General features: G+C 46.4%; 1 pseudogene; it reads right to left on the reverse strand.

Annotated features, from left to right (window-relative positions):
- LOC130384436 (RIMS-binding protein 2-like) overlaps window positions 1-15,968 on the reverse strand; it is a 65,269-nt pseudogene extending 49,301 nt beyond the window's left edge.
- Between the last annotated feature and the right edge of the window lie 1,532 nt (window positions 15,969-17,500).

A 17,500-nucleotide genomic window follows, 5' to 3' on the forward strand; every position in this document is an offset into this window, starting at 1 on the left:
CCGAAGACGACGTAAACGACAGTTGAATCCAACACACTGCAGTTTAAACAGGGCCCAGAGTTGAAAGCATATGGAAGTATTGGAACATGCCCTGTACGTGATTTACGGGGAGTCAGGGAGGTGCGGCCTCAGCAAACAGCGGGCCCCCGGGGGGGCCCTCTAATGTGTGTAGTCTGCAGAACCACAACACGTCCTGCTAAACTGGGCTGTGCAATAAAACACACACTGACACACATGGTCAAACACATGCACACAGACTCATAAACCTACAGCTGACCCCACACACAGATATCTCCCCCCCCCCCCCGCACCCAACTCACACACTCAAATGAGGGACAAAGATCCAGAAATACTCATATAGGGATATAGGCACAAATACTAATGAATATATATGGTCTATCTGTGTGTGTGAGGTTCAGTGTATGTTTGTGTTTATTCGGTGTGTGTTTGTGTGTGTGTATGTGTGTGTATGTTTGTGCATGTGTATGTATGGGGGGATTATATATATATATATATATATATACACACACACAAATAAACGCAAATGTACACTTAAACACACAGAACAATGGAAAGATCATCCCCCCAACCCACCACATACACACACGAGCTCTCTCACACACACACACACACACACACACACACACACACACACACACACACACACACACACACACACCCACACACCCACACACCCACACACACACACACACACACACACACACACACACACACACACACACACACACACACACACACACACACACACAGACGGGACAGCTCTCAGCAGCCCGGGCCCATTGTTTCGGAACACAGTTGCTGATGTTCACCAAGAGATTCCCGCTGATGAGGGATTCAGCGGGCGGCCGCGGTGAGTAAGGGGCTGCAGGAGGGAGTGGAGAGGCGTTTACCGCCCTGCCACGGACCGAGACAGATGACTGAGGACAGCCCTAAGCTGCAGATAGCATTTGTGCCTCAGTGGTGCTAATGCAAATGCATGCAAAACAGAGCGCAGCCTCCTTCCACATCGCCTCCATGACTCTCTGGTATGTGGGGCAGCGGAGGCGGAGCGTACCATCGACTACTGTGGAAGGCAGGGGGGCCATGATGCACACTACAGATAGCCTTCATCCATCGGACTGAACCATAGATTACTATAGAGCTATATCTGTGATGTGAATGAGCTTTTTTATTTTGGTTAAACTAAAAAAGGGTTTCAATGATTCCGTTTCCACAGTCTCATAGACTGTGGTTTCATGTCTAGACACCTGGCCACGTTTCGACTACTGGCCGTCCCTCACAGAAGGGATACCCCCTTCCTGGTCTTCCTAAAGGTTTATTCCATTTCCCGTTGGCTCTAAATACACTTGTGTGTTTAACACGTGTGTTTCTGTCCCACATTATTGCACCCACCCTCCCTGCAACGTTAGGGAAACACTGCGGTAGGCAAGGTGAATACAAACACCTTGTGTGCCAACCCCTATACTGAGGTGGTGAGACAGAGAGACGGAGATAGAGATGGATAGGCAGCCAGAGAGGCTGAGAGCTGTAAACATGCACGCCTTCCTGTTCAGCACCTCGGAGTGCTCTCCTCAAGAACTCAAAGCAGTCTCGAGAGGCTCAGTGGCATTGAGGTATAAATGCAGTATGATTATACTTCCTCCACCAACCTTTATTCCTTAGGCAAGCACTGCTTCAAGCCGATAAGAGGTAACCCAATCCTTCACAGGTTGGATATTTATGATCCCTGATTGAACAAAATCTCTCTCTCCCTCTCTCTCTCTCTCTCTCTCTCTCTCTCTCTCTCTCTCTCTCTCTCTCTCTCTCTCTCTCTCTCTCTCTCTCTCTCTCTCTCTCTCTCTCTCTCTCTCTCTATCTCTCTCTCTCTCTCTCTCTCTCTAATATGCATCAGGTCTAATGATGAATCACAATCCTTCCTGTGGCTACCTAGAATTTTCGGCATCATATAGAACTTAAATGTATTTACTGTAAATCCTTTATTTAGCATTAGCTTCGGTTCCGCAAGCAATGTTGCACTGAAATGAAAGCACCTATTTTGAAGCACATCATTGCCATAATGTTTTGAATTTTAAAAGGCATTGAATTCAAAACATTATTATTGAATTTATCACATGAAATATTGTACTGTGAAAACAAGGTCATCTGATTGTATTCAATTCATTCAATTCTTTGAATTTCAAATATTGCATTTCAAGTTGTGCCATTTAAAATCACAGATATTATATTATTTTTTCACTAAATCAGATAGAAAAAACATTCATAAAGCAATATAATGACTTATATTTAAGTGGTCAAAGCACAGATCAAAACATTCCAGCGATAAACTAGTAACTGAAACAGCAGGGTATTCCAAGGACAGGCCAGAGCAATGGAGACTGGATGTGATCAAACGGACTGCTGGCCTACCAGCCTGTCTAAACGTCATCAAAGGCAATGGCTCGGTGAGAACGGAGAGTGACGGGCTCCCCTCTGCTGTCCAGTTTGCATTGTTTAGGCCCAGGTTTATCCACACTCAGAGCTTAATAAGCGCAGGGGTTTTCAGGGAATTAAAAAAAGCATCTTTACATATCATAACCTTTATGATGACGGCTCTTCTTTGTGGCGGTAATAACTATAGGCAAAATACTTATTCAATGTATCACCCTCTTTTTGGAGATTTTCCACCTAAATTACATGTCCAAATACATCAACATCATAATAAATCGATGATATGTGGCATAATAATGGCAATTGATACCATTATTTTTTATCATTAATTGAGCCCTTAGATGATTCACACATGTACAACCAACCGGAGCTCCGTCACTCTCCCAACTCGCCATTGTATTATTTGACGGACACACCGTTACAGTTATCAGTTTATTGCTTTTATTTTCTGATCTGTATTTTGAAAACTTGAATATAAGTAAAGAATATCGTATTTCAAATATCCACATTGAAAGATATTTGAAAAATATATTGGGTTGATACGAGAACATTGAAAAAAGGTTTTGGCGGAAACAGTACAACTTGAGATGCCATATTCAAATAACTCTTTCTCCTATCATATTTCAACATTATCAATTCAAAGGTGTCTGCATTTCCATATACAAAATTCAATGGCTTTTAACTTCTAAACATAATGGCAGTGCTTCCATCCACATAATCCTCCTGCACTTCCTGTTGGTAATGAGGTTGGTCTTCTATCTGCTCCCTATAAGCTGAGCCCAGAGATACCACAGGAAGAGTCAAAGTCTTCCGCATTATTATTACAGTGTCACACAAGGTCATCCGTGGCAAGAAAGCTCAAGGAGTCAACTACATCTCATTAAATGAATAAAAAACAATACACCACCACCAGTGATACATATATATATACACTAGTGTTTCCGCGCGCGCATTGCTCGTGCGCTCAACCTCTAATTGTAATTAAACCCATAGCAATAATGTGGAAGCCCCAGTCGATAATGTAACACATTTCTGAGCGCATAATATAAAAACATTTTGCCTATAATTTTACAATGTCTAACATTCGTCACCACAAATGACTCTTAAAGCAGAGCCAACATTTAAATATTTTTTAACCATTCAGCAAACAAAAGGCAACAGGCTGATTATCATTTAGGGAGCCACTCAATGACATGCAGAAGCGTCATCAACACGCCCCCTGTAGTGGTGTGAGAAATACAGACTTTCTACTCCTCATTTACATGTAAGGTAATTTATAATTCCTACAGAGAAAATAGTATTATTCAGGAGATTTTCAGGATACAAATGTCAGGATCTGTTGTTCACACATAAGACCCATCAGGAGAATATCAGGACTAACACGTGTGTCTGAAAGCAGCTGGTGTGTGAGCATTTGATTACATTATAAAATTAGTCTATTTATGGTAGCAGGGGTAATTGTTCAATGTAAAGTGTGGTATACTATGCATGCAAAACAATTGTTAAATAGCTTTTACTGCAATTCATGGCTGAAAAGTGCATTGACATTTTAAAATGCAAGGCAACTAACTATTGGTTAGTTGTAAATAATAATCCTCATTGTGATTAAACTTCTCTTCCAGTATCCTGGCCAAGACAGGCAGCAGTAGCCTACAGTCACACATAGCATACACACAAAAATAAAACAACTAAAACAGTCCGCAGGCGGGAGGGGGGGATATCAATATCGCAAGACATTTGGGGAGGCTCAAGGAGAAGCGTAATATTAACTTTGAGCAAGAAAGCGTAGTCTTGTGGTAGACTCTATAGACATAAATCACCATACTGTGTTATTGACATGTTTTTGTTCTGTGTTATAGGGACACTGTCTCTTTAAAATCACGTGACTTATGTGTTGATATGCCGGTCGGTGCGATGTTGGAATTTAACGTTTTTTATATGACAGATTGAACGACCCGCCGTTGCTTGTCGAGGTGAGAAATTGTCTCTTCCCTTCTTTTATCGCAATTTCTACAGTCTATAGACAGAACATGTTACCTGGGAGAGTTTGTCGATGGTGGAGCAGTTTTGTTTAAAAACATAAAGTCTTACCTGGGCGAGTGTCGCTGCAGTGTGTGCGCGTGCGTTTGTGTTCTTACCTGCGCGTGTGGCTATGGCGGAGCCATTATGTTTAAGGGCGAGTGTCGCTGCGGTGTGTGCGCATGCGTGTGTGTTCTTACCTGCCGTGTGTGGATGGCGGAGCCATTATGTTTAAAAACATAACATCTTAGCTCGGCGAGTGTGTTGCTGCCTTTGTCTTGACGTACGGTGTGTGCGTGTCTGGTGTGTGCGCTTTCCTTGTATGTGTCGCTGCCTTTGTCTTGACATGTGGTGTGTGCGTGTACGTGTGTGTTTTTGTGTGTGTGTGCGTGTGTGTGTATGTGTGAGTGTGTGTGTGTTTGTGTGTGTGCATTTCCATGTATGTTCTTGCGCATGTGCGTGTGCGTGCTTGCGGTGTACATACGCGTTCGTGCGTGCTGTATGTGTGTGAGCTGCAGGCTGCAAGGCACATGCGCACATGAGTACCTTGAGTTACTGGTGCGACAGGCCTGCTATTATAGTAGTAATATATATATATATATATATATATATATATATCAAGCACCAAATAAAGCTTAACCTGAGGCCCAAATGTGAGAATATCTAAAGATTCTACAGAGAGTATGGTGGTTATTCAACATGGAGCTGTCCTCTGTGGAGGATCCAGCTGGACTGAATGGGCCTCACACTGCTTTCTCAGACACTCTGTAATCTAGTCCTCCATGGAGAGGAGTCATGATCTCAGATCATTTCAAATGGCAGAGTAGGTTGCGTAACCCACACGGCTTACATCCGCACGCGCACTCGCCTGCGTGTGACGTAGGGCAGAGATGCCTTCACTCTCGGGTAATACTGTACTTGTCTGCTGTGCTCTTAGCAGTGTGTGTGTGTGTGTGTGTGTGTGTGTGTGTGTGTGTGTGTGTGTGTGCGTGGGTATGTGGGTGCGTGTATGTGTGCATGTGTTTGTGTGTATGTGGGCGTGCAATTGTGCTGACTGTAAATTTCAACAGAAACCCACATTAACTCCTATTTACTGTGAAACACACACACACACACACACACACACACACACACACACACACACACACACACACATACACGCACACACATATACACATACAACCACACACACACGCGCGCACACACACACACACACACACACACACACACACACACACACACACACACACACACACACACACACACACACACAAACCCACATAGAGACACACACAGACATACACAGACACACAGAAATACATACAGCCCCTATAGCATTCTGCCCTCCCAGGCGTGTGGTGTTAGTCTCCCACCAGGGGGGGAGAGGCATGGTGGGGGGTTTGGGGGGGGGGGGGGTAGGACCACATAAAAGACAGCACCAGCACAAAGGATAGAGCAACAGAGATGAAGACCTAGTGCATCAGTGGGTGAATAAAGGAATGGATGAGAGGGTTAACACAGGCCACAAAGAGTAAATAGGGAAGAAGAGTGAACACTCTTCTGGGGAAGGATATTTGAAAAACCAACAACAGGACGGACCATAGTTTTTTGTTTTTTAGTTTTCCTAGTTATTTCTGTGTGGTGGTTTCACCATAATAGGTGTTTATCTTTTTCAGTTTCCCAATGCTTTTCAAGTGATTCTTTACTTTTGACAGGTAAACCTGTCCTGACCTATTTTGAGGGGATTTCTTTCATGTTCTTTCTTTAAAATGTCCCTGGCCCGGTTTACACGAGGGAAACAATGGCACCACGGTGGAGCACCCGTTTACATTGCTTTGGTTTGTGCCGCAAATAATGTTTAATAATAGAATGTGCAAGGGCTAGGAATAGTGTGAGAGGCTTCAGAGACATTTGCATAAGACGCGCCTCTATCTTTATGCTCGACGGCCTATGAGCTTAGCATGTGCCTTGATTATGGTTCAGTGAGAGTCTAACTAGAAGAGAAGCTATCTCTAGTCGGTGTACATTACACCTCCCCTGGACGTGGTTCTGACAGGGTTCTCTAAATGTCTTTTACAGCAGTTGCTGCCAGTTTGGATGTCTTTTACTCCCAATCCCACACTGTTTTCAAGTTGCAATTTGTAGGAATTTGAAGGAAGATTTAGAAAGCTTGTGTAAACAGAGCCTATGAGATTGCTCCCTATACATTACAGACTATTTCAATAAAGGACTTCCCCTTCCTCCCTCCCTCCCCTCCCTCCCTCCCTCCCCTCCCTCCCTCTTCCTCCCCCTGCTACCAAAAAGAGCATAAAAACGTGGGTCTCCATGACTTCACCTTCACCTCCACCACATCTCCAGCTCTACCACACCTACACATCCACTAGACAACACCTCCACCAAAACCTCCAAACCTGTTTACTTTATTATTTTACATCCAAATCCAAATCTATATAGATTCCTCCAAAGCTTTGTCGGCACTGGCAGACTTAACATTCCAACCAATAATATCATAATAACCTACGCATACAAAGCTACTCGCTGACACACAGCTGAATAGTGTGCTTTGTCACTTCGGCACAACCCAGTCATTCTCCACCTACGTTTTCTACTCCTGAGCTAATTTCCAGTTCTCACTTGGAAATATGATCCTGGATGTCTTTGTACTTTTTTGTTAAGTAATCACATACAACTACATAAAAAACAGAAGCATAGATCTTAAACAGCAGTCAGGGACTGCGGAGAAGCACAAAGAGCAGCTGAAGTTGACTCTGAGTATGTTGTCCACGAGGCGTTCAGACCACAGTGGCGGCCTAATGGAGCCAAACAATGAAGGCTTCACCCACCAGGGACAACAGCGGAGGCGGATAAAGGCTTTGTGTCCAACGCCGGCTGTTTTTTTTAAATTGCTTTTAATCTGGCGACCATGTGGTGAACAACCATGCCAGCTATGGCTAATTCCGCCTCCCCGACAAATGTTGCATACAGCGACAACAGTATAAGACTGACAGGGATTTGTTTGAATTTGGTTTGAGGTTTTTGATTCGTTAATTTATCTATTTTTGTTGCGGGTGTGGGGGGGGGGGGGGGGGGGGGGGTGAAAAGCATGACTCAAGACCCAAAGGGGAGCATCTTATGAATATCAATCAGGACTTATAGTGCTGGCAAGCCCAGTTCTGCTGCTGCCTACACAGGAACACACGCACACACACACACAGCCTTACTCATCCTCAGATTCGAGCTGTTGTCCACAACACGGAGCAGACTGCCTTGCACTAAGCATGGTTACAACAGAAAACATGGGCCACACATGGCACATGCAGTCTGGCTGTTCAAGGCAGAGCTTGTACCAGATCCATTGGATCTATTCCCCTAAAAAACAATATCAATATTAGTGCCTGTGTAGAGCTTGTTAGTTGTGTGCATGTGTGTGCGTGCATGCCGGTGTGTGCACATGTATGGGTGTGTGTGTGTGTGTGGGCCTGTGTGCACGGATCATCGATGACCAGTATGGCCCCAGCAGGGTCATAGCTGTGTTCTTTTAGTGGTGGGGACAGTGTGTTCATAGGGGCAGCATCACCTCTCCCCTCGCCTCCCCACACACACATATACACATGTACACACACACACACACACACACACACACACACACACACACACATATACACATGTACACACACACACACACACACACACACACACACACACACACACACACACACACACACACACACACACACACACACACACACACACACACACACACACACACACACACACACACACACACAAACCCTCGAGACACATTCGTTATCAGTGTGTGTGTTTGCGTGCATGCATGGTGGCATCTGTGTAAAAGTGTGTGTGTGTGTGTGTGTGTGTGTGTGTGTGTGCGCGAAGTGTGCACTGGAATGGTGCGCGTCAGGCAGAGTAGGAGCCCATGGCTGGCTCTAAACATGGAGGAGCAGATGAGGAGGATGAGGAGCGTAGTGGGAACAGGGGGGTGAGAGGACGAGAGGAGGGGGAGAGGGAGAGGGGAGGAGAGGGGGGAGGAGATGAGGTCACTGAGGCATTAGAAAACATTCTATAAATAGAGACTCAGCAATGTGATTTAAGTAGGGATGCACCGACACCGATACCAGTACTCGGTATCGGTCCCATACTGTGCGTATGTACTCGTACTAAACTACTAAAAGTACATAAAACTGATCTGTTAAACTACTCTGTAATACTACTCCATAAAAATACTCTGTAAAACTATTCCAATGCAACTGCACCCGAATCCACTTCACGGCAAGGGAAAGCGTAGGAAGAACATGTAACCAGTACATAATCTTTGCATTTTTCCCTGTTTCTATGCCTTTGCCTCTTTTCTTAAAGCTAGGGGAATTTTCATAAACTCAACAAATAACTCAAATATAACGCAGCGATTATATCGTGCAAACCCTTATATAATCGGCAAACAATAGTTACCATAAGAAAACATTAACATCTCATTAATATAGGGAACAAATGATACATGTCAGCAACATAATCATTATGTGTTTTTAATTAGTTCCAGTCAGAAAGCGAGGAAGATCTGACGAAAATTCAACATGTTTACAGAGTCATTGTTATGTAATAGTATGATTAAGTACTAAGAACCAAGAAGGTAAGTAGAAAGAACCCAAATGTAAGCACTTGTCCTTGATCTGAATGAAGGTGGTATCGGTGCCCTCAGGCCTTCCACAGAACACACTCAGGCCTTGAACATCCATATGGTGCTGCGATATTAACCAGCGTGAGCCTTATTTACCTTGTTTAGTTAAGCACTTCATTATACATTCGCTACGGAGATTATCAATTCATAGCGGCCTTTGGTTAATTTCCTTCCTTAATCGCTTTGCTGTTTGGATGATATAAGATTAAGGGTACCTTAAAGGGAAAGTGTTTAGGTGTGTGCATGTGTTTCCATCGCTTGTGCATCATTGCGTTGCGTTTGTACATATTAAAACAAAACAGGTGTGCTTGCAGATTGTAGTTTATCACTAAGTAACGAATAGGCGATGACAATCCTTCATGACTTGTAAACAACAGATAAACATCATCATTTCTATTTCTTTCACTCAAACATCTAGTTCTCATTGAGTCTAACACCTGTCTCTCCCTTAGAAGCCACATCTATGGAGAAGAAGGTCATCTCTCCCCTTCTCAATCACATGCATTCACATCAGACTAGGCTGGTTATCTGCAGCACTTGGATCCTCGACCGGCGACAGGTTACGACGAGTTCATGGGATTATTAGACAGAATATTTCATGTCGCCCTATTTGTCCTGATCACAGTGTTCCTGTTAATGCAGAATCAACTGTGAAGACTGAAATGTCAAGGCAATGAAGGAGGGATGATAACTGGCGTCCTCTCAGATGTACATATTTATCAAATTTGTTTTCGAACGAAACCGAAAGGCTCAACAATTTGTTTCCTTTCTCCGCCCAAAAGCGTCATATTAGACAGCGATACAACACAGAGATAAAAGTAAGAGTGTCCTTAGTCATTACCCTGAGCTACATGCGCTACGCTATCAGACAGCGCCAGCCCTTCTGTGTGTGTGTTGATCCTGCGCTCTCTCCTGTTGGAATTCGCGTCACAACCCACCAGAAGCCTTTGAAGTCAGAGCCTGCGTTAGAATAGCATCTGCCCTGGTGGAGCTCCCCCTTCTCCGTTAGCCCAGGCTAGAGGTCCGCTACACAGGAGGGAACACTTGCCCCTACTGGCAGAGGGCTAACGCCTTATGTGGCCATCACGCTAGTATGACAATCCTCCCACAACTGGACTAAGAGAGGGTGAGAGGGCAAGAAAGAGTAAGATGAGAGAGAGAGAGAGAGAGAGAGAGAGAGAGAGAGAGAGAGAGAGAGAGAGAGAGAGAGAGAGAGAGAGAGAGAGAGAGAGAGAGAGAGAGAGAGATAGAGAGATTTAGAGAGTTAGATTAGAGGAGAGGGAGAGATGAGAAAGAGAGAGAAGATGAGAGAGAGAAAGAGAGAGAGAGAGAGAGAGAGAGAAGAGAGAGAGAGGGAGAGAGAGAGAGAGAGAGAGAGAGAGAGAGAGAGAGAGAGAGAGAGAGAGAGAGAGAGAGAGAGAGAGAGAGGGAGAGAGAGAGAGAGAGAGAGAAGAGAGAGAGAGAGAGAGAAAGAGAGCGAGTGAGTAAGAGACACACACAAACACACACACACACACACACACCCACACACCCACACCCACCCACACCCACACCCAGGTGCTGTATATACACCGAGGGTTTTGTTCTGCTAGTGATGGTGGCGGGGTGCCTCCATTTGATGTGGTGCCAGAGCCACAGACGTGGTGGCTGAGCCCAGCAGGCGGAGATGGACTGGATGGAGGAGGCAGCGGCTGTGCTCCCACTCCGTCCATCAGACCGCATTCAGCTGAAATTCCACCACAGATTGGGCCAGAACCCACACTATTAGATCTGGAGGCTGGATTCCACTGCGTTTTCGATCAACAACAAAGTGGAATGTATAACCGTAGGAATGAACTACACTATAAAACCTTTAAAAATGCCCTGTTTAGCCGAATGTAATAAAGCACAAACCTAATGTTCACTGGGTGATCTGGCCATTTCTTTGTGCTGTTATTCTATCTATCTTTTCAAACAGCATTAGCATGTGTTTACACCGTGGGTTCGCCTCCACACCGAACACGTTAGGTTACGAGGCCGGGGGCATCTTGATATTAGCTTACAGGACCTTCCAACATGCAGGGAGGCCCCCAGGCCCGCACCCTACCTGGCCGTGACATCCAGAGAAAGGTCAGCTCAGAGGACTGAATAAATCCATTCTAACTAGACAGACGTCACCCTCCCTCCGTTCTGTCTTCAAAGCCGATAATGATCTGTCCGGAAAGAGTCTGTTACATAGTACAGTGACCGGCTTCGCTGATATGACGTCTCGTGGGAATAACCACGTCTTACCTGTCCTGAGAGACAGGTCTGTCTTCTCCACTCATTCCTAAGCACCACCTGTCTCTCCAGGACAGGGCGGTACATAGAACACACGTCAAGCCCTTGTCGAAAAAAGCCTGTCAGTTAAACATTTGAGGCGGCACCCGCCCCTCGCTTTACAGGTCTCCTGTGTTCCTTTTTGGCGATGAGCCACTCGGATTGGCGGACATTACCTGGCTGGGGAGGCGAAAATCGGAAGCCGTGTTTACAACCAACAAGTGCCAGGAAGTGCACCGGCCGCGGAACAGACGGAGGAGGAAAAGGCACAGCCCACCCCACACACCACTTGTTGACACCCTGTGAAGAATCTAAACTAACGAGCCTGGGAAACGGAACTCACAAAACATTGGGAAAAAAACACAGTTTTCCTCTATCCCCTCAGCGATACATCCTTCTCAGCGATACATCCAGTATTAATCCACTCTGTTATCTTGTTATAGCCGTTTCCCTCTATCAACCAGGGAGCCCCGGCGGGCCAACAGCTCAGACGTCTGTGACCTGGGGGTTGGATTGCGTGATGTGGCGGACCGTTGCACCCCAGATTTGTTACGGGGTGTTACGTCACGCGGACGCCCGGTCGCGCCCGTCACCGCTCACACGCACACAAGCACCACGGGCTCATCGCAGACAGCGTGTTGTGGAACAAATGACAGACGCCCCTGCTGCGGCCCCCTTGAAAACAAATTACTTATTTTTAACGGAAGACGGCCTGCTAACTCCGGGGCATTTCATTATTTTTTCTAGAGTTATTTTTCTCCAGGACTGTGAATCAGAATCCAATTTTCTCCCAGACTATGCTTTGACCTGCACCCCCAGGTCCCCTCCCCCCCCCCCCCCCCCCCGCCAGTTCCATTCATACCTCATGCATTTCTATATACGGTATTCTCATAAACAACATGGACACACATCAGACGGAAACCGTTTGATAGAGCTTTACTGGCCTTACTCTGAAATGGGTCCTTTGTCACATGTGACTTCCTTTTTTTCTGCTCTTGGTCATTGAAATAAAATTGGAACTCAAGCGTAAATTACTCAAAAACAACCATGCATATATGTTTGCTTTCTTGGGAGAATATCCTTGCGGTCTTACCCCTAAAAAGGACATGGGCGATGTGAGTGGATTGCTTACGAGAAATTAGCTCTGCTACTCTGACTATAGTGTCTGTGCTAATTTGACCTATAACACAACCCCTAGCCCGCTGAATCAGAGTCAACAAAACCAGTGGAGCGCAGCTAGCCGTCTTTACTGGGGGCTACAGTGTGTCTAAATATCCATGTGTTGAGTTAGCATCTAGGGGGGGCCGAGCAGAGACACCATGGGGACCACCCTCGCTCACTTCTCAGCCTCACACCCAAATACAGCAGACGACAGCCAATGGCCGAGCTGTCACGAAAAGCAAGCCGTGAGATGACTCGGTAAACAACAAATAATTCAGAGAGCTGTGCATTCTTTATCTCCTGATAATCTTTGATGGATACACAAACAACCGAGCAAGTGTGCAAACAAACAGCGGCGTTGGACTGAGAGCGGGGACAGGCGACTGGAGAAGGTCACCAAAGCCAAATCTCAATAAGGGCAAAGTGGGTGGAAGGAAATAGATCAGGCTAGACAGACAGACAGACAGACAGGCAGGCAGGTACACAGACAGGCAGATAAACAGGTACGGGGGATGGGATGATAAGCCATAGTTACAGATCAAATTCATTGTTAAATAAGATGTATTAAATAATTAGGAATGATTAACAATGAATCCTTAACAAATGATGAAACACGAAAAACAAAAGCTCTAAAAAAGAGAAATCCTGAGAGAAAGATGACACACAAAGAAAGAGACAAACACAGAGAGAGAACAGAGAGAGAGAGACAGACAGAGAGAGAAGAGAGAGACAGACAGGAGAAGAAGAGAGGATAGAGGAGAGAGAGAGCGAGCGAGAGAGCGAGATTGAGAGGGAGAGAGAGAGCGAGTGCGAGAGAGTGTGCGCGCGAGAGAGAGAGAGAGAGAGAGAGAGAGAGAGAGAGAGAGAGAGAGAGAGAGAGAGAGAGAGAGAGAAAGCGTGAGAGCGAGAGAGATCGAGGGACAGAGAGCGAGAGAGAGCGAAAGAGACCGAGAGCGAGCGAGAGAGAGAGAGAGAGAGAGGAATGGCTGGAGCTGTTGTTAGCAGGCCCAGCAGCTGAGTGAGCCAGGTTGCATAATGGCCCCCACTGGCTGTATGGTGCACACTGGTCGCAGCTAGAGAGCAAGTATAGTTAGGTGACCCCCATCCCCACCCCTCCCCAGCCTCCTGGGCAAAGACATGCATTATTCCCAGCATTACGGCCTCACACACATTGGAGGAGACACCCTGTTTTGACACTATGTGGTAAAAATAGGAGAATTACGTGTGCCAATTCAGCCCAACCTGGCATGACGGCAAAGCATTCAAATTCACTACTTGTTGTTATACCAGCACTCATCAATATTAATCGACCAGAGGGAAGAAGATGAGAGGGTCGGGATTGGGTACGGAGAATGAGTTTACAACTGCTGTGTGTGTGTGTGTGTGTGTGTGTGTGTGTGTGTGTGTGTGTGTGTGTGTGTGTGTGTGTGTGTGTGTGTGTGTGTGGTGGGTGTGTGTGTGTGTGTGTGTGTGTGTGTTGTGTGGTGTGTTGTGTGTGTGTGAGTGTGTGTGTGTGTGTGGTGTATTTGTGTGTGTGTGCCTGTGCCATGTTTTGCTTACAGAACATCATACAACACATTTGGCTGGATGAGTGAATGGTGCACGCTGTGCATTGTTGAACAGAACAGAGCTTGCAGGCTGCGTTCCAGAGGTGGGTCAGTTTATAAGGATGAGAAGAGCTATTCCGAGAGCACGCATGGCAGACAGCGAAGGCTCACAGGAGCAGATAAAGCACAGCCGTCTGCATGTACACTGGCTGCCCGGGTGAAAATCCACAGCAGCAAAGGCCTCCATTGTACTCTGTGTCTCTTACTGTCTTGTCTTAGTTTCTGCCTCACTTTCCCTCTGCCTCTCCCAGGAGCCGGAGAGAAGATTTCTGCAGGGGTGTGTTTGCATGAGTCATCGTCAATGGTGAGAGAGAGAGAGAGAGAGAGAGAGAGAGAGAGAGAGAGAGAGAGAGAGAGAGAGAGAGAGAGAGAGAGAGAGAGAGAGAGAGAGAGAGAGAGAGAGAGAGAGAGAGAGAGAGAGAGAGAGAGAGAGAGAGAGAGAGAGGGAGTGGGAGGAGAGGGAGAGGGAGAGAGGAGAGGAGAGAGAAGAAGAGGAGGAGAGGGAGAGAGACACGGAGAAGAGGAAGGAGGGTAAAGAGGTAGAATGAGAGGGAGAGAAAGACCTGGAGGGAGAGAGATCCGGGGAAAGAGAGAGAGAGAGAGAGAGACACTGAGAGAGAGAGAGAGAGGGAGAGAGAGAGAGAGAGAGAGAGAGAAAGAGAGAGAGAGAGAGAGAGGAGAGAGAGAGAGAGAGAGAGAGAGCAGAATGCATTCTTTAAGTTAAACAGCATTACTTATGCAGCAGGGAAACACCTTGAGCCCTTTCTTAAACCCGTTTAAAGACAGAGAGGTGTGTGCCGGTGCGGGAGGGAAGGGGTGTTTTAGGAGTTAGGATGAAACCTCCAAACGGTGGCAGGTAATAGGCTCCCGCTGGGGGTGAACCACTCTGCATGCAGCCCCGTGCCGCGTTACGTAACAGCAGCGAGGGCAGGCCCGGCTCCACAGAGGCTGCTGTGGGAGACGTCAGGACCGGGGCTTTACAGGCTCAGGCTGAGCAACGAGCCCAGATCATGACGACCTAGATCACGTTACCGTAACAACGGCAAGCATGACGGATTTGTTTGCAACCAGCCCCCGTTATGAGGTGCGTGCTAAAATGACCGCGCTTGGGGGGAAAAGATCCAACCCATCGAAAGGCTTGTTTGATGTTTTTTTGGTTAGGAAGTGTTTTTCTGTTTTGGTCTTATTCGTTGAGGCATTGCTTGATTTACAGGGGGATGTTGTAGGACTTTGAAATCCAGACCAACGTTGCCTATTAAAACAATGTGTGATTGGACACAATTTACGCCTTGTTTTGAGGTACAAAACCACTAAAAGATGATCTTAACAAAGACTCCATATTCACAGCTCTGCATTGTAACAAACATGAAGGCCATTTTATTTTTGACTCTCATGCGTAATTTCTGTTCACAGAAAACATGATTTGATTGAACAATGCTGCCTTCATTAGCAACCGCGCATACAGACAGAATTCATCAACGTTAGATGGTAAACGATGGAATTGACGCGTATGGAGTTAATTGCCCTCAAGGCACAAAGGCAGTGATCACGCTCAACTGCGTGACTCCGAACACAACACACAACGATTGGAACACCTTCAATAGGTGGCGGGCACCAAAGGGCCCACGACCAAGCCAATGTCGTACATCGCCACACTTTCTGGTCTTACCTTCTCCCACACACAGACCGTGCAAGACTGATAGACCAGTTCCCTCATGTCCACCCAGGGGGTCAGGGGATGTCCTCTAGGACCCTAGAAAACCCGGTCCCGACCCAAAGGAGCGACAGAGAGAGACGGTCACAGCAGGCTCCAGGGCGTACTTCAACAGCTATGAGCTTGGAGGGTGCAACCTGATCGCCTCAGCCCCGTGTCCGTCCCACTGTCACCAGAGACCCACGGCAGGGTTACCGCAGCCGGCCGGGCCAGAGGTGCCTATTCCTAAAGCGTTACCAAGTGATGGGCAGCGGCTGGGTATGTGTGTGGGTTGGGGTGTGTCCGTCATTCCCTCCGTCCGTTCGGCCGTTTGTCCATCTCTCTGTCCGTCCGTCCGTCTGTCTGTCTGTCTTTCTGTCTGCGTGCGTGTGTGCGTGCCTGTGTGTCAATCAACAAATCAACTGAATGCTATAATTGTCACAAAATGATATTACCTGACTTACTTTCACCTTTACCGGTTTGACTGACTTTTTACGATAACTTGGGCCACACATGGCTACTGCTCATTGGACCTTATAGTTAGGTGCTTGGTGTTTTTACGAGGATATATCAACAGATTTTTCAATTTCGTTTTGCTGCCCGGCGTAAATATACATCTCTTTCACTGAAAGCCGTATTTTGGTTTCCATTTATAAAGGCGTCACCATGCTGGTAGCACGCGGAAACATATCAATGTTCATAAGCCCTATAGCTCCACGACAACTGTTAATGAAGTCTGCTGTGACGAACGGCCGTGACCTTTAGACGTGCTAAGTTATGGATCTGCAGCCACCGCCACTACAACATCTTTATTCAACTTACACGGGTTTGTTTCCATTTTTTATCGTTTAGTCAATAGCGGTCTGAAGCCGACGCGAGCATTCCAAAAACATTCAGCGCTGAGTGACTCAAAAAATAAATACAGAGCCCTCGAGCCGGCACTTAGGTTGTCATGGCATCTGACACAGAATAACATGCTTTTAACAATGAGCACGGCTGGGTAGTCCTTAAGGAAATTCTGCAGAGGGTCTGGAGATAAAAAACAAAGAGGCAGGGGTGGTGGCTGGAGAGAAAGAGGGTAAGAAAACAGGGCGACCATCAGAAGGATAGAGATGTTCAGAGAGAGTGGGGGAGATAGGACTCCTCTAAGCATAGAACCCAGGAACCTATTTTATATTTTTCTAGTGGATTCAGTGGATAGAAAATAGCTCACGTCAGCAGTGTGAATCAACAAGAGTCGCCCTGTCAAGACCACTTGATACTCAGAATCATCCTCTGCCCGCTCCCTGGAACCGGATCTCACAACCAATCCAGCTCTGGGCCATCCCGCGCACCGGGGAGAGATACACACACGACTACCAAAGAATGAAGAAGGAGATATGGGTTCTAAGCACAACCTTCGCCAGAACCTCTCACAGAAGCCAGGGACTCCACTGAGGTCAGATGAATTGCGTAATCCCGAACTGAACCAGGAAACTTTTTGAAGAGTGTAAGTGTGAGTTCAGCTCCGCAATCGGAGCTCAGTCGAACACTTCCCCCACTGCTGGGGCGACCAGAAGTGATTCAAGGAAGCAATAG

Source organism: Gadus chalcogrammus, chromosome 6 (assembly GCF_026213295.1).
Source record: "Gadus chalcogrammus isolate NIFS_2021 chromosome 6, NIFS_Gcha_1.0, whole genome shotgun sequence".
Classification (NCBI taxonomy): Eukaryota; Metazoa; Chordata; class Actinopteri; order Gadiformes; family Gadidae; genus Gadus; species Gadus chalcogrammus.